Genomic DNA, 26,477 nt, shown 5'->3' on the forward strand with positions numbered 1-26,477 from the left:
GGTCGGCCAATTTACGAAAAAACACATCAATGAAAAGAGGAAGATATGCAAAATTTACATGGTAAAAGAGCAAAATTAAAAAAAATCTAAAAAATTCGCCTTACCTTCCACGAAAGTTGAAAATGACTAAATTTACAAACCCCTTGTGGGGCATCCATTACAAGACAATTGTAAATTTTACCAACTTATATATGTTTTTCAAATAAACTAAATTTATTTTATTTTGTAAAGTTATAATTACTGCTCACATATCAAAACAGATGGAAAAGAAAAATAAAAGATGTAACAAATTCTTAGCATATTTTATAAAAAAAATATTTACGTAAATTTACCGAAAATTAAGATTCAGAAACTTTTTCTTATACGATTGTCTAATATTTCCTTGCAATTTTCTTTGTAAAATTACATTTATAACCGACATACTATCGTAAAAGATAAGAACAAAAACCAACAAGCACCCCTTGGTATGTATATACGAGCAAAGTTACAAAAAGACGTCATGTGAGAAAGAGAGAACATTGCCCCTTCAAGTCACAAGCACACTCGGGATCTTAGTCAGTATAAAAGTTGTCATAAGTGAACTTATAGGCTATAAAAGTATTGGCACCTCTTTCCTGCCCAATGCTTTCCAAATCGATGACGCATAATATTAACGACAGGATCAATCCGTCCACCACCCCAAACCTGTTATTACTACTCCTGAGGATCAATCCATCCAGGGTTAAATACCAATTAAAGATTTAAAACGAATGTTCAAAAATTTCTCGTTCTCTTTCAAAAAGTATTCATCATATACTAGTCGAAGGGAAAAACACACTTTAGAGAATATTTCTTCTTTCTTCAGTTTGGAAAAAGAATGGAAACATTATGGGAAATTCACTTTCTTTGGTCTTTCCTGAAAAAGGTAGTACATAATTCATGTAGTAATCAAAAGAGGTAAAAAAGCTGATGTTGTTCAAAGTGCAGTAACCTCCCTATCTGCATTCTCTCATCATCATCATTACTGTCATTATCACTCATATAGCATAGGCCTAGTCCTGACTCCTTATTCAACAATTCTGTGACATTTACGCTTTCTTAATAAGTAAAACTAATCATTAAAATTAGATTACAGTGAATTATGTCCACGGGTGATTTACTAATTGAAGGGACTGTAATGTTACATTTTTCAAAACCTGCTAGAAAAAAGTCATTATTAAAAGACTAGCAATCCATATATATATATATATATATATATATATATATATATATATATATATATATATATATATATATATATATATGTGTGTGTGTGTGTGTGTGGTGTGTGTGTGTGTGTGTGTGTGCGTGCGTGCGTGTGTGTGTGTGTAAATAAATTCTTCTTGTAAAACAGGATATGTATCAAGTAAAAAGACTCATTAAAACACTTTATTTTAAAGCTAAGGACTATATTTCGGTGGTCTGACTACCACCCTTATCAAACAGTGAATGACAGAAGTTACACTGGAAAAACATATAGTGGGAGAAATTCCTTAGGTGATGCCGGGGGCCATAACTGAGCTACCGTAGGATTAAGACAATTAACAGAACCTACTGCAGCTCAGCGACGGGCCCAGGCATCACCTAAGGGCATTTCTCCAACTATATATTTCGCCAATGTAACTTCTTCTGCCATTCAGTGCTTGATAAGGGTGGTAGACCACCGAAAGATAGTTCTTAACTTTAAACCAAAGGGTTTTGATGGGTCTTTTATACTTGAGATATATAATTGTATTCCTATGTATGCTGACTAGCAACGGAGGTATACTCTATTACCTGAGATATGGCTGCATCCATATGTTGTCAATAATTGCAAAAAGGAAAAATAAAGTAAGTCTATAAGCTTAGCTTCATTGAGAATTAATCTCTACATTAACTGACTATGATTATATTTATATCAGAAAAATAACAAGCGTGAGCTCTAGGTACAGGCTCTATGGCACCTTCTTACATTAAATGACAATGTAATGGTGCCACTGACTAAAATAATGCTCTAAGAAATATCTTAAAAGGAAATATGAGACCAACATAAAATATACTAATGTAGATTATACGTATCTTGAATAATCTTCATTCATCAAAGTTGGATGAAAAGATGAGCACCGTTCATGAGATAGCTTGGGCAATGCAACGGCTGGGCTACCGGCCATATAAGATGAAGAGTCTGTGATCGATGGGGTGAGAATGGCTAATAGCTGCTTGACCTATCTTGGCCTTGGCTGGCTACTGACTGACTGACTTCTCTCTCTGAAGCTCTAGGGTTGGTCTCTTTGCGGGCAATTTTGAATTGTTCTTTCATGTCCTCTGGACCTCAGAAACCAGTTGAATCCCGTCCGATCTACTTTTATACAGATCAAGTATTTTTCCAAGTCATACCAGCGAAGGAAGATGATTGGCAAATTAGTGTTGACAGGAGATGACAAAATGCACTTCATCTACTTTCTGGGTGGTCCAGACATTCTCCAATGTTCTGAGCTTGTTGAGAGATGTAACGTTTTAAATTCAGAGGGCTGTATAAGAGTGTTGGTGAAATAATTACTTGTAGCAGCTCCCCTGTGGGTAGACATTTTCGCCTTTTACATGCATGAATGTCTGCCAAAAGCCCGAATCATTTTAGCGCTATTCTTTTACTCTCTCAACCTTCCTTTGGTTTTACATCAAGTTATAATCCAAGTTGGTAAAAGGTGTCTGCTGTAAAATGAACGTTACAATGTTCTAATACTTCTAATTAATTTAGCAGCACTTGCATTATATTGAAAGTAATCGTTATTATTTAGGAATGAGCATTCGAATGTTATTTTTCAAATAGCTATAGAAAATTATGCTAATCTTACAATTAAGTTAATCTTGAGGTATTGTGAAAATACAAAATCACAAAGTGCAAAATATATAGCTGATTAATCATATATGCAATTAGACTAAGAAGAGTTCCTGACCTCTTTGGGTGCATACCAGGCTTATCTGAAAGTTCATTATTCTATTACAAACTTGAGTAAGTTTAAGATACATATACTTTTCAGTTGGGTCTCACTGTGCCACTTGTATCACAGATGCCTAATGGCTTTCTAAATACGAAAAAAAAAAAAAAAAAAAACCAAAAAAAAAAAAAAATTATCTTGTCGCAAGGGTTCTAGGTGTATCATGCAAGCAACTGCATGAAAAAAAAAAAATCAATGTCGCTGATAGCTCCTTATATTTGGTAGGGTGTGATAAATGTCATGGGGCCAAAGGATCCCATTTAACTAAAAGAAGAGAACTCCTATCTGATAGCGTGACCTACCTTCGTTAAAACACCATTACTCTTCTACGTAATAATTTTGAATAGAGCTATCCCCACTTATCCTCACTGTCAAATAACTCCATGAGTCTTTCTCAAATAAATGTCAGATAAAAGTCCAGAGAATTCATTGTTTGGTAGCGAACACCGGATCCATCTGGAAAAGCCTAGAGATTTCATCGTTTGGTAGCGACCACCGAATCCATCTGAAAAAGAGACCATAATTATCAAACACTGAAATGCACCAATAAAGTACAATGGATAAAGTCCTATAAATCTTTTCTAAGTGTTTCTTTCCGCTTCCCCTAAAATTTTCCAAAGTCTTTTTTTTCTCTCTTACTTTACATTATCTCCATGGATCTCCAAGCACCTCCTATGGACTAGTTTTACACTCGATGTCTCTCGTGTAATGTTTCCCCATTAATCACCACACTAGCGATTTTATTCCATTCATTTGCTCTAACAAACATATGCACTTACACCTACTAATGGACATACGAATGCAAGCACGCTATTTTCTTCTCAGTTCCGATGTAACGTGCGCTTTCCATTTCCCATGTACACGTCTTATCTAGGGCACATACTGGCAACCTCCCGTAACTTCTTCTTTTTACGTCATGATCACCTAATCTTTCCACTATTCAGGTCATTTGCGTGCCCACGATCTCCCTGGTGCGACCAGGCGTGTTGAGATTCTTCGTCCAGTGTGGGCATCTAAGGAATTCGATGCTTTGCACATGACTCAAACACTCGAGGTTGCCCTATTTTCACGTCGCTGCTTGTCACTAAGGTTATCAACCTCACTTATTTTAATATGTTCCCTGCCAGTGCCGTAAATGGCTCGACCACCAAACTCGTATGCACTCCTGTTGCATACTAGATTGGCTTGGTATATACTACTTAATAATGTCTTTAACTTGCCACATGATTCAGGGCCGCTTCTGCTGCTGGGGTCCTCCTGCCCCGTCGTCTGCATCCAAATTTGATGGCCCTTGCAGTGTACATTGTGACCATCATTATCGTTATCATAACAGCGATCACTTGAACTGTGTAGCGTTCTGCGAAGAAAAACTCGTCCTCTCCATTATCCTCTAATTGCGGAACCGTAATTGTCTCTAGTGTCGGCAGAACTTTTAGTGTCTCGTAGTACCCCCTGTAGGTGTATCCTAGACACCCTTGTTGATGAAATGTAGATTTGTCCTCTTCCAAAGAAGGAACCGTAGCCGCCTTCTCGTTGCCGAACTTGAAATATGCCGTGACTCCCATGCAAGTGCTTCCTGCACCCGTTTCGTACAAGTATCGTAGATCCCTGGTTTGTCCCAGAAATTATCCTGAGACAACTGCATGAATCATTGACGATTTCTCGTCCCTGTAGTAGTAGTGATTCTTGACCTCGTCACCTGTGTGAAGACCAAACATCTGGGCGTAGTAGATTCTACGTTGTTTTCGTTGTCACCGCTCGGTGTGAGACTGGGAATTCTCTAAAGTCATCGTGTGTCTGTGTTTTGTAATGAACAGGTTCCCACTGAACCCCTTACAAGTCTATGTATTACTAGAAATAAATTCCTACTTTCACACACGAATTTGTCATGAACTAACATGCCCAACCTCATAGTCAATTATTAAAGACTGAAATTCCCCACTAAAATAATTATGGTCTTTATCCACTGACATCTCTTTAAAACTTAACAGTAAAACTTACTAGTAGAACTTTTATCACCAACTGACTACTCACAATTAATACTTTATCTGACAAGTACACTAACAAAACCCCATAATGTTTATACAATAAAATCCCCGTAATGTTTATACAAACTAGCCTCCATCAAACATAATGCTGACTCTCATTTCTATGTTACGTACCTCAAAATAAATGCCACCCCATCTTTACAATATAAACCCTATGTAAAGATACCATTAAAACCACTTAATCTCGATTACAGGTTTCCCCTTATGAAAATTAATAATTCAACTCTTTTACCAAACTACCAAATGTAGTTTGTATAATCCACATAATGACCTCTTAAAATTCCCCACCATGGAATGTTATCATCTAGAATTCCGAAAGACGTATAAACCTCTGAGTATCCAACTCCAAAAGAAAATATCAACAATTGGTCTCATCCAAGACACAACAACATTGTCAGCACCAAACAACCTGTTTATTCAACACATCCCCCAAACGGCGACATTGACTTGTCTAATTAATTCTCCTAAACCTGAAATCACTATTAATTATTAACCTTAAACTGGCCTCAAATACTCATATTGCTCGCTGGGGAATCCTCAATAAATAATCACCGATACCACATTACCAGATCAATCCTCAAAATCCTCGTTGATACCCCAGAACCACATTAATCCTCAAAATCCTCATTGATACCCCAGAACCACAATAGTCCTCGAAATCCTCATTGATACCACAGAAGCACATTAATCTTCAAAAATGTCCTCTTGAAATCCTCATTGTTGCCACACGGGTACCCAAAAATTGTCCATCCCCATTGTATAACCACCAATATAAAATACACAACCACAGTCTAAATCCTAAGCCATTTAAACACTGCCAAATATACCTCTAAAGAAATCATTGGCGATACTGCCACACACACACACACACACACACACACACACACACACACACACACATATATATATATATATATATATATATATATATATATATATATATATATATATATTAACCAGTGGTAATATGGCGGTCTATTTTTGATAATTCGGGGATTGTGGTTTTCTGAGGCTTATATCCCGACGATGTGATTTATTTGGGGTTATATACACAGTATATATATATATATATATATATATATATATATATGTAATATATATATATATATATATTATATATATATATATTTATTTACTGTGTATATAACCCCAAATAAATCACATCGTCGGGATATAAGCCTCAGAAAACCACAATCCCCAAATTATCAAAAAATAGACCGCCATACTACCACGGTGAATATAACCTCATACAATACACCACTTCACCAAGGAAACCGTGGAACCACAATGCACCAGTACCTCCCCCAAGAGCCCTAATACCATAAAGAACCACGGTCACCACCCCTAAGAGCCATAATATCACAAAGAACAACAGTCACCACCCTATTGACTCATAAAACTACAGATCACCACCAAAAATCATAACGACCAGAAATAATAACCACCAAAAATCACCACCACTAGAAATCACCACCCAAAATCAACACCACCAAAAATCATAACCACGAAATATCACCACCGCCACCAGATATCCCCACCAGAAATCAACACCACTAGAAATCACCACCAAATATCATCATCAAAAATCATCACCACCAAAAATCACCAACAAAAATCAACACCACTAGGAATCACCACCAAAAATTCCTCATAATATTTCCCAACTCCACGGTATTTTCCCACATATTTCATCCAATTATCCATTATTACAACAATTACCCCGGGTTTTTAGGCCAAATCGCTGCAGTTCCACATAATAAGAATATAGTAAAAGAATAAAAGAAACATTTTTAAATAAGATTGATTAAACGCATTTTATCATCCATTTGCAAAATCTAGGAAAAATACAACTGTGCAGTGTCACTTCCCCGTCTTCTTAATATTTGATATATGTCAATTTCGACCGACCTGTATTTTCATTTAAGACTACAAATCTGTTTCCTCTCTTTTCTTCAATAACTCTAAAAAGACCTTCAAACTTTGAACCTAACTTATAATCTTGTTAATTTCTCACATTGATTTTCAGGAATACGATATTTCCATTAGCAATTTTAACATTTAATGATTTTCCGTTGCTTTTTTCCACAATTTCTCAGGTCTTGGCCTGGAGATTACGTCTGAGACAAGCATGACTCTCCTTTGCCGTGGAAATTAATTGTATCTTCTCCATGATGAGGTATAGGCAACAAATCAAATGTGCCTTGTACTTGGCAACCAAGTACAATACTTCAAATAGGGACATTTTATTAAAATCACTAACCATAGTATTAATGTTACATCTAACTGCATCTATATACCTATCCCAGTTTCTATCATTTCCTTCTATAGTCTTCCTGGGAGCTTTGAGCACTTCCTGTTTGGTCGTTCACATAACCCATTAGCTTCAGGTCTGTATGGAATAATTGTTACTTTCTGTATCCCCATAACTTCTGCCAGGCACTCTAAGGTCCTGTTTACAAATTCCCTACCATTGTCGGTCAACAAAACTTCAGGTGAGCTGTATCTGCAGATGACCCCATTGAAAAATGCTACAGCCACTTCTTTGCCCGCTTTGTTTCTAAGTGGAATGATTTACACTGTCCTCTTTAGTTCATCTATTACTACCAATAAATATGTGTGGGGCTTTACCCTGATTCACAAAACTTCATCAATCTATCCCTGTGTATTCTCTGAAAAAGTCTACTAGGTATTGGATGTGACCCTAATTTGCTAGAGGTTACCCTTGTGGGTTTGCAAGCATTGCACACTGTACACTTTTTTCACAAAATTTTCCACATCTGTCCATACATTTTTCCAAATATACTTATTATGCATCTCATTATACGTCTTTTCTACCCCCAAATGTGGACTACCAAACTTATCTTGTACTATATCTAAAACCACTAGAATTAGGACTTTCAGAATCACGATCTGTGTCGTGTCCCCCTTTTTCACTTGTCCTTAATTTATGTTTAATTTTCCTGACCAACAGATTACTTTTCAATTCTAAACCTAAAAAAGATAACTTATAGCCTTTCCTGACTGATTCTCCTCTGATGAATGCGTTTGCGTCTGCCAAAATTTCATCCTCATCTTGCCTATGTTCTATGAGATTGACATCCCATTGTATAGAATCACTATACTCTGTTTTTTCCATCTGTCCATCAGCCTGTGATGGTCGCGCATGGTAACACTGCGTCCCGGGCTTTATATAGTTACGCTATGTGTAAGTTTTAGGTAAATAAAAGGATATCTTGGTGTACATTTACAATTGAAAAGTGTTTTAATAATTTACTTTATGCGAATTACACCATTAATATTCGAAATAGGATATTATTTAAAGCCCGGGACGCAGTGTTACCATGCGCAAACACCACAGGAGGATGGACGGATGGAAAAAAACAGAGTATAGTAACCACCCCAACTTGAAATCCTTCCATATCATAAAAACTACTACTAAGGGCATCCACAACCCCATTCAATTTGCCCTCTATATATTTTAGCTTTGCATTAAAATCTCTGATGGTTAGTGAACTGTGTTCACTAACGTTGTAAAAGTCATAGGACTACCTGACAAACCAAAAGGCATTCACATAAATTCAAAATGTCCCTTCGGCACCGAAAAAGCTGGATATTTCTTACTGTTTTCACTAAGAGAAACTTGCAAAAAACCTTGTGCGAGGTCAATCGATTTATATATTCTATGTCCCATTCTAAAAAAAGTTCTGGTATGCGGGCAACTTGATAACGGTCAGGGATTGTTGCCTCATTGAAGTGTTTAAAATGGACGTATACCTGGACAGATCCATCCTTCTTAGGCACTGCCAACAGGGGACACACTAGGTCTAATAATTCATTCCTCTTCCCATTTACTGACCTCTTTCTCTACCTGTTCTCTGATTTTGAAAAGTATGTAGTACATACTGTATGCAGGAATAAAAATGGGTTTTGTCCTTTCTTTTAGATTCACCTTATGTTCTAACACATTACTCAGTCCTAACTTATGCCCATTTAAAGCCACAGTATCTCCAAATTCAGCCAAAACTTCATTTTCTGCTTCTATAAGCTCTTTGTAGTCTGCATTAACTAAGTGCTCTTTAAAGATTTTCTTCCTTATTTGCATTTCTGCATCTGAAAACTCAGTTTTTCCCTCTACAATAACCACTGAACCACTATCACTACTCCAATCTTGGAGGTATACCACATAAGTGTTCTTATGATACTTCCTAACAGTATCATTGCAATTTAAGAATTCTACCCATGTAACCCCTGTACTTCATACTCTGTTCACCAATATGGTGCTAATAACCCCCTCTTGGTTTCTCACTACCCTCAATTATGCACACTTCTTTGGGTCTTTTCACTGCCTTCAGCTTGACTTTGACCATAGTCCTTGTACCTGGATTTAAAATAATATCCCTTTATATTTTTGTGGTCATTATGCATAGCACATTCGTGTTCCACGTCTACATAAATATCACCCTTATTTATAACAGTGTCCCTTATTCCATCCACCATATCCCAATGTTAGTATCAGTATCACCACTGTTATTTCTCATACCACCATTATTAATGCCACCAAAATTACCAACTCCGTGATCACCAATATCCCCGGTATTTACACCCTCATCATCACCAACATTACCACCATTTTCACCCATATTAACCTCAGTATCCTCTTCTATCTCATTTCCACGTATATCTACATATGGAATGAAAACACCTGGTATCCCAACTGTTATGCTACTAACTCCTGTATGGACCGATATCCTTTGTCTCCTACATGTAGTATGGCCCAGCAAATGTCTGTTACCCAACGCAACCCCTTTTATCACCAAAAATGGTTCTATTAACACTCTATCACCCAGAACAAACCGTACTCTTATAAAGCCTAAGGTAATTAAATATATGGGCTTGCACATCACACACCATCTCTGTTGAGGGTTTCAAAGGTTATTCAGAGAACATGGACTGATATAGATCATGGTCCATGAAATTACAGAAGCTCCTGTGTCAATAAAAATTGGGATCTTCACATCCCCCACTACTTGTACAACTGGCTTGGGCTCTGGGGCATCTCCCACGAGACCACAATGGCATGTACAAATCATCTGTACCCTTTTTGATGATCAGCTTTCCAAAAATTTCGTTGATCTCTTTGCCCCTTCGAGTAACTTGCCCGGGAAGTTTTCTTATTATAACTTCCAGATTTCTTGCATCCCTCCGTTTCTGAGACGGATAAGACTACCAAAAGTGATCTGCACTTTTGCATTTGTCACAATATTTGACTATACATACTTTCTTTGTGTGCCCTGGTTTATTACAATTGAAACAATGCAGCTGCTGTTGCCCTTGATCCATTGATCCTCTCTTATATTCCACTATTGCACACAAACAGGGAGAAGGAAAATCTGAGTCTCTTTGTGTTATATTTCTTAGACTGGTCCATTAAGAAATGTACTATCCACAGTGGACATTTGGACATGTGTTTCTTAACTGGGAATAATCAGTTCCTCATCTGATGTAGGTTTCAATCTTTTCATCAAAACTATCTAGAATTGGCGTCTGGGACGTTCGTGTAGAAGCTGGGGAAAATGTATTATTTAGTTTACTGTAAGTTGTTAAGTGAGATATTATTCCCTTTTACCCACTTGGACTTTTTCAATTTTTGTATCCATTCCCCCACTGAGTCAAAAAGTTGAGAACTGTACTCAACTAAGTTTTTATTACCTTTCCTAATCTTGTAAAAAACCTCTTAGGTCTCTCACTGTATCCCTGTGTGCCTTTGTTCCATAGGCTGCCTCCAGAAATCCTTGTAATTCGACCGACATTTTGTGTATTGGAAACTACAGCAGCAATAGGCCAAATCCCCTTTATGGAAATCTAACAAGGCTTTTGCCTCTGTGAATGCCTCTACATCATTTTTAATTCCCCTGGTGTTGAAGTAGTTATTCATTCCCTCGATAAAGATTTGCACTGGCTGGGATAGAACACCATCAACAATGCCCAAAAAGGGCTAACTCCTGCACTTATACTCATAATTTTATGCAACAAATGATGATCACTGTCCTGCTTTGGACGTTTGTCTTCTTCAGAGGGACTCTTATAATTCAGGATTCACCCTGACCTCAATAACATCGATATATTTATGCCCATTCAAACCACCAACACAAAAGTAATAATGTATTATTCACCCAACAAAAAGATAAAAATGCACATACCACTATTTCTCCAAGTAAATGTTTCTCAAGGGTGTGGGAGCAGATCCCCACGATTCTTGCACGGTCAAGGTCATCAGCTGATCAAATCTGTGTCAACAGAAAACGTAAGATGAGAGAAAGAAAATGAGAGATGGACCTTTGCCTCTCACTCAGTATTTCCTGACTTTGCATAATTCCCCGACCCGCACTGTCTCTTACATCCTCTAACATACAAACAAATGGAAAAAAAGTCGTGCCATATATTGTAAGTTAACAACGCCACAGGTAAATAAGAATGAAATAACACCTGTGAGCAAATTGTTAACATAAAAGAGAAATAAAAGGAAATGTTTAACACGCAATCCTTCATTAAGGAATGGCACATTGAATGTGTTGAAATTGTCTGCTTCCTCATTAGGGTGTATAAATTTTAATCACACCTGCAACCCATGATAATCACTGTAAAATAGGCCCACTGCATTTACAAAACCCGTCGTGATCACACACTCTGTAAACTGCTACTGTCTTAGGAGTTTGACTCTTTGACCACTTGAATTCTGCTGACTCCAACTTAAACACCTTTGTCAGCAACAGAGGGACAGTTGCCAAAAATATACAGTTGTAATCTCTTTTTCTAACATCTACCTAATTCCCTACTCCTATATAATCCCCAGTCTCTCCAGAAATGCAATCCATAGCCCTAATTGCTTTTCCCGTCTGCCACCACTGTTATGGGGTCAAAGGATCACATTTAACTAAAAGAAGAGAACTCCTATCTGATAGCATAACCTACCTTTATTTGTTCCCATCACCTGCCATCCCTGTAGCTGGCTGAAAATCAATTATCAAATCTTAGGCGAATTCAAAGTCTTGCTATACAAAAATGTAATCTGTATTTCCTCAAAATAGCTAACATGAAAATGAAATAAAATGAATTAAAGAAAACCCCCCCAAAATCATTAAAACACCATTACCCTTTACGTAATCATGTTGGATAGAAATATCCCCACTTATCTTCATTGTCAAATAACTCCATGAGTCTTTCTCAAATAAATATCAGATAAAAGTCTAGAGAATTCATTGTTCGGTAGCAACAACCGAATCCATCTGAAAAAAGAGACCTAATTATCAAACACTGAAATGCACCAATAAGTACAATGGATAAATGTCCTATAAATCTTTTCTAAGTGTTTCTCTCCGCTTCCCCTAAAGTTTTCCAAAGTCTTTTCTCTCTTAATTTACCTCATCTCCACGGGTCTCCAAGCACCTCCTATGGACTTGTTTCACACTCAGTGCCTCTTGTATAGTTCCCCATTAATCATCACACTAGGGATTTTATTCCATTCATTTGCTCTAACAAACATCTGCACTTACACCTATTAATGGACATACGAATGCATGCTCACTATTTTCTTCTCTTTTCTGATGTTTGTGCATCTTCCATTTCCCATGTACACGTCTTACCTAGCCCACATATTGGTGACCTCACATAACCTTTTCTTCTGACGTCATGATCACCTGATCTTTACGCTATCCAGGTCATTTGTGCGCCCACGATCTCCCTGATGCGACCAGGCGTGTTATGATATTTTGTCCAGGGTGGGCATCTAAGTAATTTGCACATGTCTCAAACACCAAACACTAGAAGTTGAACTATTTTCATGTCGCTGCTTATCACTAAGGTTATCAACCTCACTTATTTCAATATGTATCCTGCCAGTGCCATAATATATACAGTAACAGATGAGGCAAGGTAAAGGGTATACCATTATGAGGCACGAATGAGATTAACAATTATTACTGCAATTAATTTCTCACATGTATTGGACGATAACACATACATGAAGGTATATAAACACAAAATTTCATTAACTTGCTCTTGGCCACAGGGGTAAGAAGAACAGAGGTAAGGGTCAATTCAGAAAAATTTAATCACACAAGTGGCAGTGCAAAGGCACGCGAGTGAGCAGTGTGGAACACGCAACAGTATGAAATAAAATTAAAATCAAAATTGGGTAAAGAAGATTGGGTCAAAGAACAAATTTTTGTGTGTTTGTTCAAGAGAATAGTTTTGGTTTGTTCTGAAGAACGGTGTTTTTCAAATGAATATAAATGAGACACCGTAAAGTGGAACTCTTTATGAGTATAAGTTCAATGAACTGTGTTTGTGGGACTCATTCCGGCAAATCAAATTCAAAATTTGACTCTTATTACCGTCTAAGAAATCGATGAGCAGGCGTGTGTACGCTATTTCTTAATAAGGGTTTGAGTGTGAGTCGAGTGGGAGCATGTAAGGGTCTGGTTGCATTATAGTTCCACAATTAATTGGGTTTGTTGAGACTGTCAGTTAATAAAGCGTATAGTTTGTACTTACACAATTATAATATTCACTTATGACAAATATTATTCATAGCCTTAGCTTACGTGAGACATGAATGAATGATACACCACTCTTATAGATAGATTTAAAATGAAAGATTCCCGCATTGGGTAAAGAATTAAATACTGCCAGCAACGATATAACAAATGATATAAAATGGGTCTTGTGTTTACTTAAAAGTATTTAGAATAACCTTGTGATCACGAATGTGTGTGTGTGAATTTACTTTAACGTCTTGACAGTTAATGGTGGCTGTCAGTTGCCAAGTCTTAGTAATGACAAAGTACTCCCGCTCTAGCAACGAATTTGGGACTCATTTGCGAATGTGATTTTGTGACGTCACACATATCGGTCGAAGCGACAATTTACTGATGTAAACATAGGGATGATTGCATTTTTTATGCTTTGAAATGTGATTAAATAAATATCCCTCCATAGATTTAAGTGCTGAAAGCGATTTTGGACAATGAAGTGTTGTAGTTCATGTGATTATCAATACTGGAGAAATCAAATAGGCGAAGTGTTGCACAAATAAGGTTTTTTATGTGAGATTTAAAGATTGACGGGGTCCTGGAGACTGAGGTCACAGTATTTTTCGACGTTTTTTTTTTTTTTTTTTTTTTTTTTACTTGGCTTTATGTGCACTTGGGGCGTCGTTATCAATTGTTTTAAAGTTGATTTCCTTTTGTGAGTTGTCTGTTGGTGAGAGTCTGCCTTTCAAATCATGTATTTTTTAAAAATTACCATAGCTTAATTTTGTGATAAAACTGTGAACCTCAATTTCATAACATATTTAAACTATGTTAATTTAACAAAATGCATGAACCGGAATCACACCAACGGGCAACTCACAAAAGGAAATCAACTTGAAAACATTGCACAACGAGGTCCCAAATGCACACAAGGCCAAGCCAGGGAAGTTTTAAGAACCGTGGAAAAATCCCATGACTTCAGTCTCCAGGATCCCGTCAGTCTAAAAGTTTCACACAAAAAACTCTTATTTGTGCAACATTTCGCCTATTCCATTTCTCCAATATCGATATTCACATGAACTCAAAATTTCATATGTCCAAAATCGCATTCATCGCTTAAATCTATGGAGGGATGTTTATTAAAGCGCATTTCGAAGTGTGAAAAAAAGGCAATTATCCCTATGTTTATATTAGTAAATTGTTGCTTTGAGCGGGTTGTGTGACGTCTCAGATTGTGGTCGGTCACAAAAGAATACACCCGGACCTGCATGTGGGACTACTTGTTGTTTCTATATCGTGACCAATACACATTAGCACGACTTTCTGTTTGTATGCAGGCATAAGGAATGTGAACACAACTTTCTCTGAATGAGTTAACATACAAGTGTATACATGTTTGTTTTATGTTCAGAGTGAAGATACGGATTTAAGTATAATGTTGAATATGAATGCTAAGATGTGTGACCTCGGAATATGCAGGATAGCTGACATAAACGGGGAATTGGTTACCAAGAAAGTGGAAGCGTGAGTGAGTGCAGAATGAATGACTGAGAACAGGAGTGAGCTGTGACAGGTTGCCAGATATTTCCTTCCTGGCTAAGAGGACTTTGCAAGATTCAGTTGAGACTATGCACGCTTTCCCTGAGTTTCATCACTTTTATCAGTGGACCTCCTTGCTAATTACTAACCAACTTAAGAACCATGGTCTTTTTGCTAATGCAATAGCAACAAAGTTTAATAAATGTGTAAGTGACAATGTACTCTCTCGTGAAGGAAGTGAATTGCCAGGTAGACACTAGTCTACTCCTTCATATATGTGATTTACACTAAGATTCCTAGACACAAATGTTACAATGCAATATAAAATCAAAGAAAATACATAAGTTGTGTACCTCTGTCCACGAATGCCAATAGAATTAAAAGAGATTTACTTTGCAGGTTCGATTCAATTTTGCAACTCCCAACTTAGCACAACAACCAAAGGTGATTGCTAATCTGCTAGAAGGAATTGTAATCTGCAAATGCAGGATTCCTGGCAAGGTCGCACTCTTATAAATATGTTGACTTGCAAACGGAGGAACTCTCTTACCTATGGCTGCATCCAATGTGTTGTCGATAATAGTAAAAAGAAAGAAAGGAGGTCTACAAGTTTACCCTAATTAAGGATTTTAAGAGAAAATCAATGTCTACATTAGCTGACTAAAATTACGTAAGATCAGAAGAATAACATAAGGGAGCTCTAGGCACAGACTTCGTGGCACCTTATGTTAAATGGCAATGCAATGGTGTCACAGATTAAAATAATACTCTAAGAAATATCTTAAAAGAAAATATGAGACTAACCTAAAAAAAAAAAACTCATGTAAAGTATATCTTAAGGAAACTTCGATCATCAAAGCTGGATGAAAAGAAGGGCACTGTTGATGCAGGGGGTAACACAGCTTAAGACACAGATTTCTGGATTCCTGAGGTAGCTGCCTTAAAGTTATACTCTTGGAGAGTCACAACTGACTTGGGTTCAGCACATGAGCAATGCAACGTCTGAGCTATAGGACATATAAGATGGAGTCTGGTGAATGGGGTGAGAATTGCTCATAGTTGCTTGACCTATCTTGGCCATGGTTGATTACTGACTGACTGAATTCTCTCCTTGACCCACAATACGGTCGGCCTCTTCGTGGGCCATTTTGCATTGTTACCTCATTTCCGTTGGACCTTGAATTAGAAAAAGCCTGTTTGATCTGTTTTTAGGCAGATCAAGAGTTTTTCCAAGGCTACTTGTGGAGGAAGATAATCGGCGAAAAGCAACCGTGCATAATGAAGGCTGAAAGTGACAGCATCATTCTTGAATGTCTTGTAGATTTCATTGAAACCTTTATATGGATGAGATTTTCCTTTGGCAAGTAATTCAAAGGCTATTCATAACAGATTAAGCCTATGTATGTTTTATTTTGTGGTTATAAACCATAAATATCCAGCCAGTTTTTTCAATGAGAATATTGTAGGGAAAACTCCCTATCGCGAGAGTCTATATTTAATAATGCCTTAGAGTTTTTGAATTAAGTAAATATTATTCGATATGTTTGTTTCCCGTTGACCTATGGAATGTGAAGAAACAGAGTAGAGGCGACGACCTGAGAAAGCTGACAATGAGTTTCTATGGGTGGCGTGAGATAAAAATGCTTAGTTAGACAAGTCAATGTACGACAGTTTATGAACTCTTCTCAAAGTGCCTTTGTGAAACTGGTTGCGGCCAGAATTGTGAGGCGTTAACAAAGTGTGCGTTCGTATGTGCGTGTGCGCCTCTTTCTGTTAAAAGTGTATCATACACAAGTCTATGGGGGATTTTTGATAGAGGCGCCTTCGAGAGAAAGGCAAGATGCTGTGGTGCTCGCCGGGAGTTTTTTATTGAGTGTGTGAAATAGTTCCGGTTGCTTGGGTGAGTTAAATTACTTTAGCCAAAGAGCGGCTTGTTGTCTGTTTGACATTTTTAAGAATATCTGATCTTTGATTTTGTTGCTAAACTTATGTGTACTTACCGGGATGTGTTCTGTGTCTTTGAAACAGACGGTTCTGGCAATGGAGGGGGACAGGGAGTCCCAGAAGGATGTAGACTTTTTGGTGACTGCATACAGTCAGACATTTTACTGTTGGGGTTTTAATAGAATTGATTCATTATTTATTCACTGTTAATAAATGTTTATTTTGATGAAGCGACTCTCTCATTTTCATTACCTGTTAGAGTGGAGAGAAAGAGGTGGAGAGAGAGAGAGAGAGGGGTCGGCCTTTAGAGAGAGAGAGAGAGAGGAGTTGCCGAGAGAGAGAGAGAGAGAGAGAGAGAGAGGGGTTGTGTGTATTGGTTTACCTGACTTTCGAGCTACACGCTTACCTAATGAATAATGCGGGAATCTCCCCATTACAGGTTTTTGGTGGCAGCTAAATGGGTTTTGGTGGCTAGCGGTTAAAAAGTGGTATAAAAGAGTTTTTTTTATGCCTGGGAACGCCAATGAAGAGATAGGTGACCAGATAGAAAATAAAGAGGCTATGGCTTAGTGATAGTTTTTGAACGACAAAGCCTTTGTGGGATGGTGGAAAATTGTTAAATATGGAGGGGATTGTTAGTTTTCAGTTACTTAGTGAAAAAAAAAATATATATATCCATCCGTTAACTGTGAAGGGAGTGGGAAGGATTTTATTGGACTCAGCATTTTTCCCAGGGAGTCAGCCTAGGAGCAGTGGGCGCACTCAGTGTGACTTTTGCTTGTGCAATGACGAGTGCATCTCGAGATGGCCGTGCAGATGTTGTTATTAGTGCATTACATGAATTCCGAGTTCTTTTGTTCCCATTATGGAGTGGTGAGTGTTAAAAAAACTATGGTTTTGAGGGGGAGGGTTTTTTTTTTTAAATATTTCAGTGTAATGGGATTGGTTCAAGAGGTCAAAAATTTTTCTTTTCTTTGCCCATAGTAGCAAAGTGACGTGTTTTCTTTATTGGCACCTGTTTATAATAGACATATTCGTCTTTGTTTAAAACACAGAAGGGCGTATAAAGACTTTTTTTCTCTCATGCATGCGAACTGTGCTTAGATAAACATATTTGGCTTGGAGACAAGATCGGCCACTGAATTTCACGGGCTCAGGATATTTCTGCTTACGGCGCAGAGAGGCGCATTGCGAGGGGAGTATGGCCTGCCTCGAGGGAGGGTATTGCAAGATGGGTACTACTGCGGGGACTAATGGCATGCCTGGGAGTGTTCTGCCACTTGACTGAGGGGTTGTTCTAACAGGGGGAGAAACTTTTTTTTCTCATTGGGGGTGTACTTTTTTTTTTTGTCGGGGTGTTGGGGGATGGATTTGCCCTTGACAATGAATTTTCAATGCCAGGACATCAGCTGATTGATTAGTTGATGAAGTGAAATGCCCGTAGAGATTTTCTTTCTAGTGAATAAAGATAAAAGAGAATTGAAATGCATTGTATGGGTGTATGTTTTCCTTATGCCTTGGAAGACACAAATATAATGGGGAGACACAGATTATTATTGTTATTTTTTTTTTTTTGTGTTGGAGGGATTACTTTGAAATGCCGATGATTGGTGTTGTATCTGTGTTGTGTGGCAATGGTGTTATGTCATGGTGTATGCTGGAGAAATTGTGTGTCATAAGGTTCAGTATTACTGTTGTGTGCTATTTGAATTTCGCCCTTACTTGAGATCTTTGCAAGAGAATTGTTGCTATGGAGAGTTATTATTATTATTGATAATTATTATACTTGAGATGTGTCACGGGAGGGTTGCTTAAGTATAATTATCATTACGGGAGACTTGTTTTACGAGAGATAGTTAACAGTGCCGTTGATTTTTCTTTTCTCCTTTTTTGGAAGTTAGCCATCGCTGACACAAGATTTTTTTCATCATGTGTGAATTTGAGTTTCTTTTTGTTTCTTCCTCGAGTTGGGTGGAATGGAATTTTTAAATTTTAAAATTTCAGTTCGTGACTTAGAGGTCAATTCGTTCGGGAACGTGTTTGGGGTTTGGGTTCCAGCTCATTGATGCTTGCAGAGAAATTATGGGGAGGAATTTTCTTGCATGTTTGAATGGACAGTTCGTAATGGCACTACATTTTTTCTCTGGATATTTATGTTCCAGAAATTGTGAGTTTTCTTGCACGATACCTTTGTTGTATTTGTGACAACTTTGTGAGAGATAGGAAACTTGGCTAAGTTTTCTAGTGGCCAATGTCGTAGTACATATGGAAAAGTCTTGGCTAAGACACTGAGTATTTGGAGTTCTGTTATAATGACTTGTGGCACATGGGTGATTTTTTTCTAGAATCTCCTAGACAGTTTTATTTGCCGAGTTTTTGCCCTTTTTTAGCAGTTATGCTAAATGGAGAGAGTTTTATAGTTTTTGACTATAGCATTGAGTTATTCTCTGGAGAATTGGAGTTATAATTGGAGGATATATGGATTATTTTGTATAATTTGAGATATAATATATTGGGGATATATTTTTGGCCATTTTTGATATTTGCCAATGTGATATGAGCTATGTTTAGTTCAATTATTTTGCAGCCATCTTTGTTGCAAATGGGAGGACACTATTTGGAGATTATGGGGCAATATTTTGTGAGTGTGTGAGCTTGTTGCCTTGAGTGCACATTTTTTTGGAGGTAGGATTTCATTTTTTTTATATTCCTTCTTGGAGATATGGAGCCTTGTGTATTCCACATGCAGTTATTGGGGAAATAGAGGTAAATATTTTTTATTTGCCGAAATAGAGGTGATTACTCTGTATTCCGGGATTGGTGTTTTTTTTTTTTATTAACATGTGGCTATTGGAGAAATAACAGAGAAATATAAGGGGAGTGGTTATTAACCAAATGGGAAAAGAAATATTTTTAGATCCGGAGTGGGTGTTAATATTAATAGGTAAAAAAATATATGGAGTTGGAATTAATATTTTTGGCGGGTGGGACTCCTTTTTTTTTTTTTTGTGGTTTTATGGAGTTTTTCGAGCCAAAAGAAGATTTCTGCTGGTTCTTTCTCTTTGGTTTCGTGACTATTTAGAGGCGAGTGGATTACTGCATTACGAGTCCTACTGGAGATGTGTGCATTTTTTTTTATGCAACAAGTGTGTTAGGTTTTGGAGGATATAAATGGGTGGGCTGTGTCATGTGGAGAGAATAAGTCTTTGAGACAAATTTTTGGACACATTAGTCATATCCTGGAGTTAATTTTGTAAAATGCTCTTACTTCGTGCCAGTACAGACGTTTTTTGAGAATCATGAGTTTTCCAAACTTGTGTATCTGACTGGACATATTTTGTGCTGCAGTTTGAGCTCACGTCCGCAGGTGAATTTTTCTGCTGACAAGCGCCGTGTGCTGTTCCTTTTCCTCTGATGGTGAATGATCAGAATTTTTGCAATATCTGGAAATGTTGACAATTGCATTTCACGAAAGCGCATGGGTAAGAGTTTGCTTTCTGGCAAATTCCATAATTTTAGATGGAGCATTTCTTGGGAAAAACGCGGGAGTTATGCATATTATACATGTATTATGTGTTTTGCGATTGGGGAAATCTACTTGTGATTATCCTTTTTTTTTATTATTTTTCTTCCTTTTCCTTGAGAGATGTAATTGGGGATTGAGTTTAAATAGCATTTCCTTTTTATCGGGAGATGTAATTTTTCGGGGGTTGTTATTTATGTAAATGGGAGTTTGACATTAAGTCTCATTGTAATTAATTGTATGAGCAGTAAAGGGGTTTTTGCTGTTAAACATTAGAGATTTTTGCTGATTTTGTGGGTTGCTGTAATATCAGAGCTTGAGAGAACATTTTTTGGGTCTGGGTGTGTTACGTGATTCTTTTTTTTTTTTTTTTTTTTTTTTTTTTTTTTTTTTTTTTTCCTTGGGCTCATTACGATTTTTCCTTTTTTTTACTTATGATAACATTCGAGTTTGAAATGTGAGTACAGAAGTCCGTGGAGTTGCTGTGATTTCTGAGTTGTGTGTGTGCTGATGTGTGAGTTTGGAGAATTGAGTTGGAGAACTTGATGTTTTTTGTCTTTGAGAGTTGTGATAATGACTTGTCATTTGGTAGTCATATTAAAGGGAGTTAATTGGGAGACGTTCAGTTAGTATTTCTGACTTTTTGAGATCATTGTTTGATAGAAGTAGTATGTCTGGGTTAATTTTCTTAGATTCACCAGTGACTTGACTGACATACTAACACACCAGAAAGTCATTTCCCAACGCCAGCAAGACGTCCACCAGCCGTGCAGAGAGGTTGCTGCCGTTTTTGGTGATTACTAGAGTCTACAGAATTCAACAGCGTGTCTTTTGGGGATCTGCAGAAGTCGTGAGAAGTCTTTTACAATGAGGGAGGCATTCCGTCTTCCTACAGCTTCCTACAGTCTACTGTCTGTGCAGCTAGTTGCAGACAAGCAAAGAGGGATATTCAAGAATCCGAAGAGAGAAAATTCTAGTGTTATTTGGAGATAAAAGCGTAATATACTTTATTTCATAATGCCAGAGACGTGCAGTTATTACTTATATTTTATTTTAAGCCGGCCAATGTGTTTTAGATTATATAAGCTATTTTGCTAGGCGGGGGCTAGCATTAGGTGGCCGAGCTATATACGTAATGTTGTAAAGGGTCCACAATAATATAATTTTTAAGACTTTACAGAAAGCTTTCGAATCCTTCCCAGGGTCCATCTTCAGTCCAAATGAACAATAAGTTACAACATGTACAGAGGTAAATTTAAAAACAACGGTGCTAGGAAAATTCGGTCCCAGAAGATTCGGTCCCAGAAAATTCGGTCCTGAAATCTCATTTTCAGAAAATTCGGTCCCGGAAAATTTGTAAAATCTAAATAACCAAGCCAAATATAACCTTTCTGGAAAAAGGCATATAAATACATGGAAAATGTGATGTTAGAAGAAATGAAAATCTTTTATTTCTATCAGTAACTTCAATGACTCGTTTGGTTTAGAGAACAATTGTTTAGCAACCCAGACGAGATATTTTACAAAGATCAACAAGAGCGTGAGAACTTTGTGAGCCTGGGATTTGTTTACAAACTGTAAACAAAAGGGTACGTGGTGTTAAATGATGTTTTTAGGTGGTTTTGTCATATAGGACTTTAAGCACTTGTAATGGTATTTGAGAAAGATAGTTTGTGTACTTTCATTAACATTCATTGACACCGCCTATATATAAGAAACGGTAACATTTGTGACTCAGTTTTTAGTTACTCTTCTTCCAGGATAAGCACAATTTTCCTATTTGAAGAACCCCATCATGGCTGTAAAATATTTTAAAGTGAAAAAATCAAAGACAAATTGATTGATGAATTGTTAACTATGTTTTTGATTTTCATAAGTTGAGTTCCGACAAAACAAAGAAATTGTGGCACTGTGAGAACCGTAACACATGTCGTGCTCGTGTTCATACAGAGAATAAACCAGGTGAACCTATAATAATTTCAACAATCAACAGTCATCATGAACCAACGCCGAATGGAGTGGAAGCTCGTCTCGCCATTTCAACATTAAGTTGTTGCAGGAGGAGGTGAAAACAAGTACTCGGGGTGCTCATTTGAAGGGTTTCACTCAGCACTGCGCACATCAGTACGAGTAATCACCCCGCACCCCAAAACATTTGGAAGCTTATTGATGCTCTGCGAAAAGGAGAAGAATTCCTTACACAGACCAAGATAATTCAGGCGCAAAGAGGAGATAATCCGCAAAAGAAGAAAAATTACCAGTCAACAGATACGAGAATAAAATATCTGGTAGAATCATATGATGGTGAAGATAAATTAGCTTTCCTTAAGGCTATTGCTCATTCATTGCATTAATTTTTCTTTTTATGCTTTGATAGTTTAAACATTAGTTTTCTTATCAATTTTAAACTTCTACTGATTTATTTAAATAGAATTACCTATTTCAGGTTTGATAAATGTGATTAAAAGAATATTATGTATGACTTAAATAATCGATTAGGCATGTGTTTTTATACATACTTTTAAAACTTTTATTGATTTATTTTGCTCTGCATTTTCCCAAATTATGTTTTGATTTCTTTAATAAAAGGAATATTATGTATAACTTTAATGATGGTTTAAGCATGAGTTCTTTATGTATTTATTGATAAGAAGGAACTTGTTACTGTTATATTTTTTTGCTTTGTAAACTTCTTATACATTTACAGTGTTTTTTTTCTGATATGGGACCGAATTTTTCCGGGACCGAATATTCTGGGACCCAATTTTCTTGATTTTTGTGCACAATATGCTATATTTATATTACACTGTATAGATTTTGTTTGAAGAAACATACCTTTTTTATTTTACACTTTTATTAATTAAAACTCTAATTCTATTGTTTGTTTAATTTTTTCATCAGTTAGATTACGATTTCATTCTCCAGTATATAAATAATTTCTGGGGACCAAATTTTCTGGAGACCGAACTTTCTGGGACCGAAATTTTTCTGGTCACAAAAAAAACAACAAGAGTCGTTGAAGACCGTTGACAACGGTCGTTAGTTCGTTAATGGGCCAGGTGAAGAAAGAGGGCAGTTAACTCCAACTAGGTGATATCCTCTCCCCTATCAATCCTTCTGGCTGCAATTCTATTAGCTTTTCGCAAAGGTTGTTGCAACGTTGCAGGAAGTCCTTCATCCGAGGGCGTAGATCGGGCACCGTAACCAGATTCCCCTGGGGCAGTGGTTACCTGGACTGGGAGAGGCAAGGCAGAAGCATCATCAGAAAAGGGAAAAACAGAGTCTGTCCTACAGTTAAAATCGTTTAAAAACATAATAGTAATATAGAAATTAACAAATGGTTCTTCGTTGACAAAAGACTTGTTTCCTTTGAATGATTCTCTAAACTTATAGCAGCTCTCTCGACTAGTCGTCTGACATTTACATTGTTACTTTTAAAGATAATTTTAGCCTCGTTCCAGTTGTAAATGTCAGACGACTAGTCGAGGGAGCTGCTATAAGTTTAGGAGAATCATTCAAAGGAAACAAGTCTTTTGTCAACGAAGACCCATTTGTTAATTTTTATATTACTAGTATGTTTTTAAACGATTTTAACTGTAGGTCAGACTCTGTTTTTCCCTTTTCTGATGATGCTTCTGCCTTTCCTCTCCCAGTCCAGGTAACCGCTGCCCCAGGGGAGTCCGGTTACGGTGCCCAATCTACGCCCTCGGATGAAGGACTTCCTGCAACGTTGCAACAACCTCTGCGAAGATCGAACAGAATTGCAGCCAGAAGGATTGATAGGGGAGAGGATATCACCTAGTTGGAGTTAACTGCCCTCTTACTTCACCTGGCCCATTAACGAGCTACGACCGTTGTCAACGGCCTCCAACGACTCTTGTTGTTTTCAAATTTACCTCTGTACATGTTGTAACTTATTGTTCATTTGGACTGACGATGAACCCAGAGAAGGGTTCGAAAGCTTTCTTTAAAGTCTTAAAAATTATACACGGACTCTTAACATTTCGTATTATTATGGACCCTTTACAATAAATGAGAACATTATTATGACAAAATACTGTAAAACAAGAATAGGCCTATATGCGTCTATTCATGATTATGCACCATGTATGTAATTCGTTTTCAAAATGAGATCAAAATAATATTCTACTTTCTAAAGGAAAAAAATCAAATAATACTGGTCTATATGTATGCTTATTCATTTCTTACATCTCACGGAAGTTCGCTTTGAAATGAAATTAAACAAATCAATACACTAATGAAACACAGGAAGACAGCAGTAAACTAAGGATTTCATTCATTGTAACACGTCATGCGAAAGTCAATCATTAAACGAAAATAAAGCAGTATTAATACTTTTAATGAAATAGAAAAAATATTAGGCCTATACGTGTCAACTATGAAACAAAAGCAAACGATTACGAAGTTGATTATCCTAACATAGAACTCTTCCTTCATTCATAAAATATTCAATAAACATTATGAAAGTCCTTAGGGCCAAATTTAAACTATGAACAAATTCACATGGGAGCATTTAATTCGTTTTTATCAACCACTCCTTCACTGGATGTCTTTTTTGACGTTTAAGAGTTTTTTTTCATGATGTCAGCAAGTCATCGTGTGTTGACGCCATGGCTGTTGTGGAGGATTGAGGAAACGGCCTGTATCGTTAGCGGAGAAGATTTGCTTGCACAGTCCGACTGCGCAACTATAACTGTGCAGGGATAACTGAGCGTTAGTGGCGGGCTTAAGACTAGGTATTCACACTCAGGTTTACCTGTCAGTTCACTCACAACCATTCGATGGACGAGCGTCCACATGTAAAGAGTAGAACTGTCAGTCAGATAGTCAACTCGAGGTCATTGTCATTTCTTGCCTAGCCTTTGTCGTGGCAACACTGGAATATGGCAGCGATAGAAACTCCACTGGCGGATAAGGCGGTGGAGCTACATACTCGGTTAGCTGCTGCTGCGGCAACTAACTTCAAAATAGGAAAGAAGCAAAAACGCATAACAGAGTATGGTCTAAATATTGCCTATTAAAGAAAGATGTCTATTCTCATACAACATTGATGAATGAGGTTAAATTAGACATAGGGTTTGGTTCAGTTACTTATGATATAGACCGTGAAGCCTACTTTCACTAGTAACACCTTTCATGAAAAAAAAAAAAAGTTTAGGACACTGGCCTAGACCTATACCAAAATTATTTATCACATGGAAATGGCTTTTATTTATTATATGATTTGGACTCAAAACAGTCTACAGATAGCACTACAGGCGCTTGAATGGACTGACTTTGCCCACAAAATATCGTCCACACATATGTTTTAACGTTAGTTATAATGAACTGACAATGAGAGCGACAGGTAAACCTGTGTGTGAATACCCGGCCTTAGTTGAGTATAATGATAGTATTTGTGGACCCGTGGTTATATATTTCCCTTACTTTGCAAAATAATTATCTGTGATATGTTAAATAAATTTAATAAATTTTAATCTAATTTATGGTAATTCTACGGACTGCAAGGAACGTAACCGCGGACACGGCACCACTAGGGATTGTGGCGTCCAATGTATATATATTACTTTAAATTCTTGTTCAGGAGTAAAACTGGATTAAAAAAAAAAAAAAAAAAAAAAAACCGGCAACTGCCATAGTCTCGGCCGCCGCGGAATAGTACCCTAGATCTACCTAATTTATTTTCAAGTATAACATCTTTGAAAGGAAATATTATTTATTGATAAGTAAAGGCAGTATTTCCATAACGAACAATGAATTAAGAAACTACGCCAGTAGTTCGTGGGCCAACTGTACAGCAGAGTCGTATCAAGTATATCTCTCTTAGCAGCCGGATGGTCAACGTCACTGTTATCGTTGTTTCCTAACCAAAGGC

Source organism: Macrobrachium nipponense, chromosome 5 (assembly GCF_015104395.2).
Source record: "Macrobrachium nipponense isolate FS-2020 chromosome 5, ASM1510439v2, whole genome shotgun sequence".
Classification (NCBI taxonomy): Eukaryota; Metazoa; Arthropoda; class Malacostraca; order Decapoda; family Palaemonidae; genus Macrobrachium; species Macrobrachium nipponense.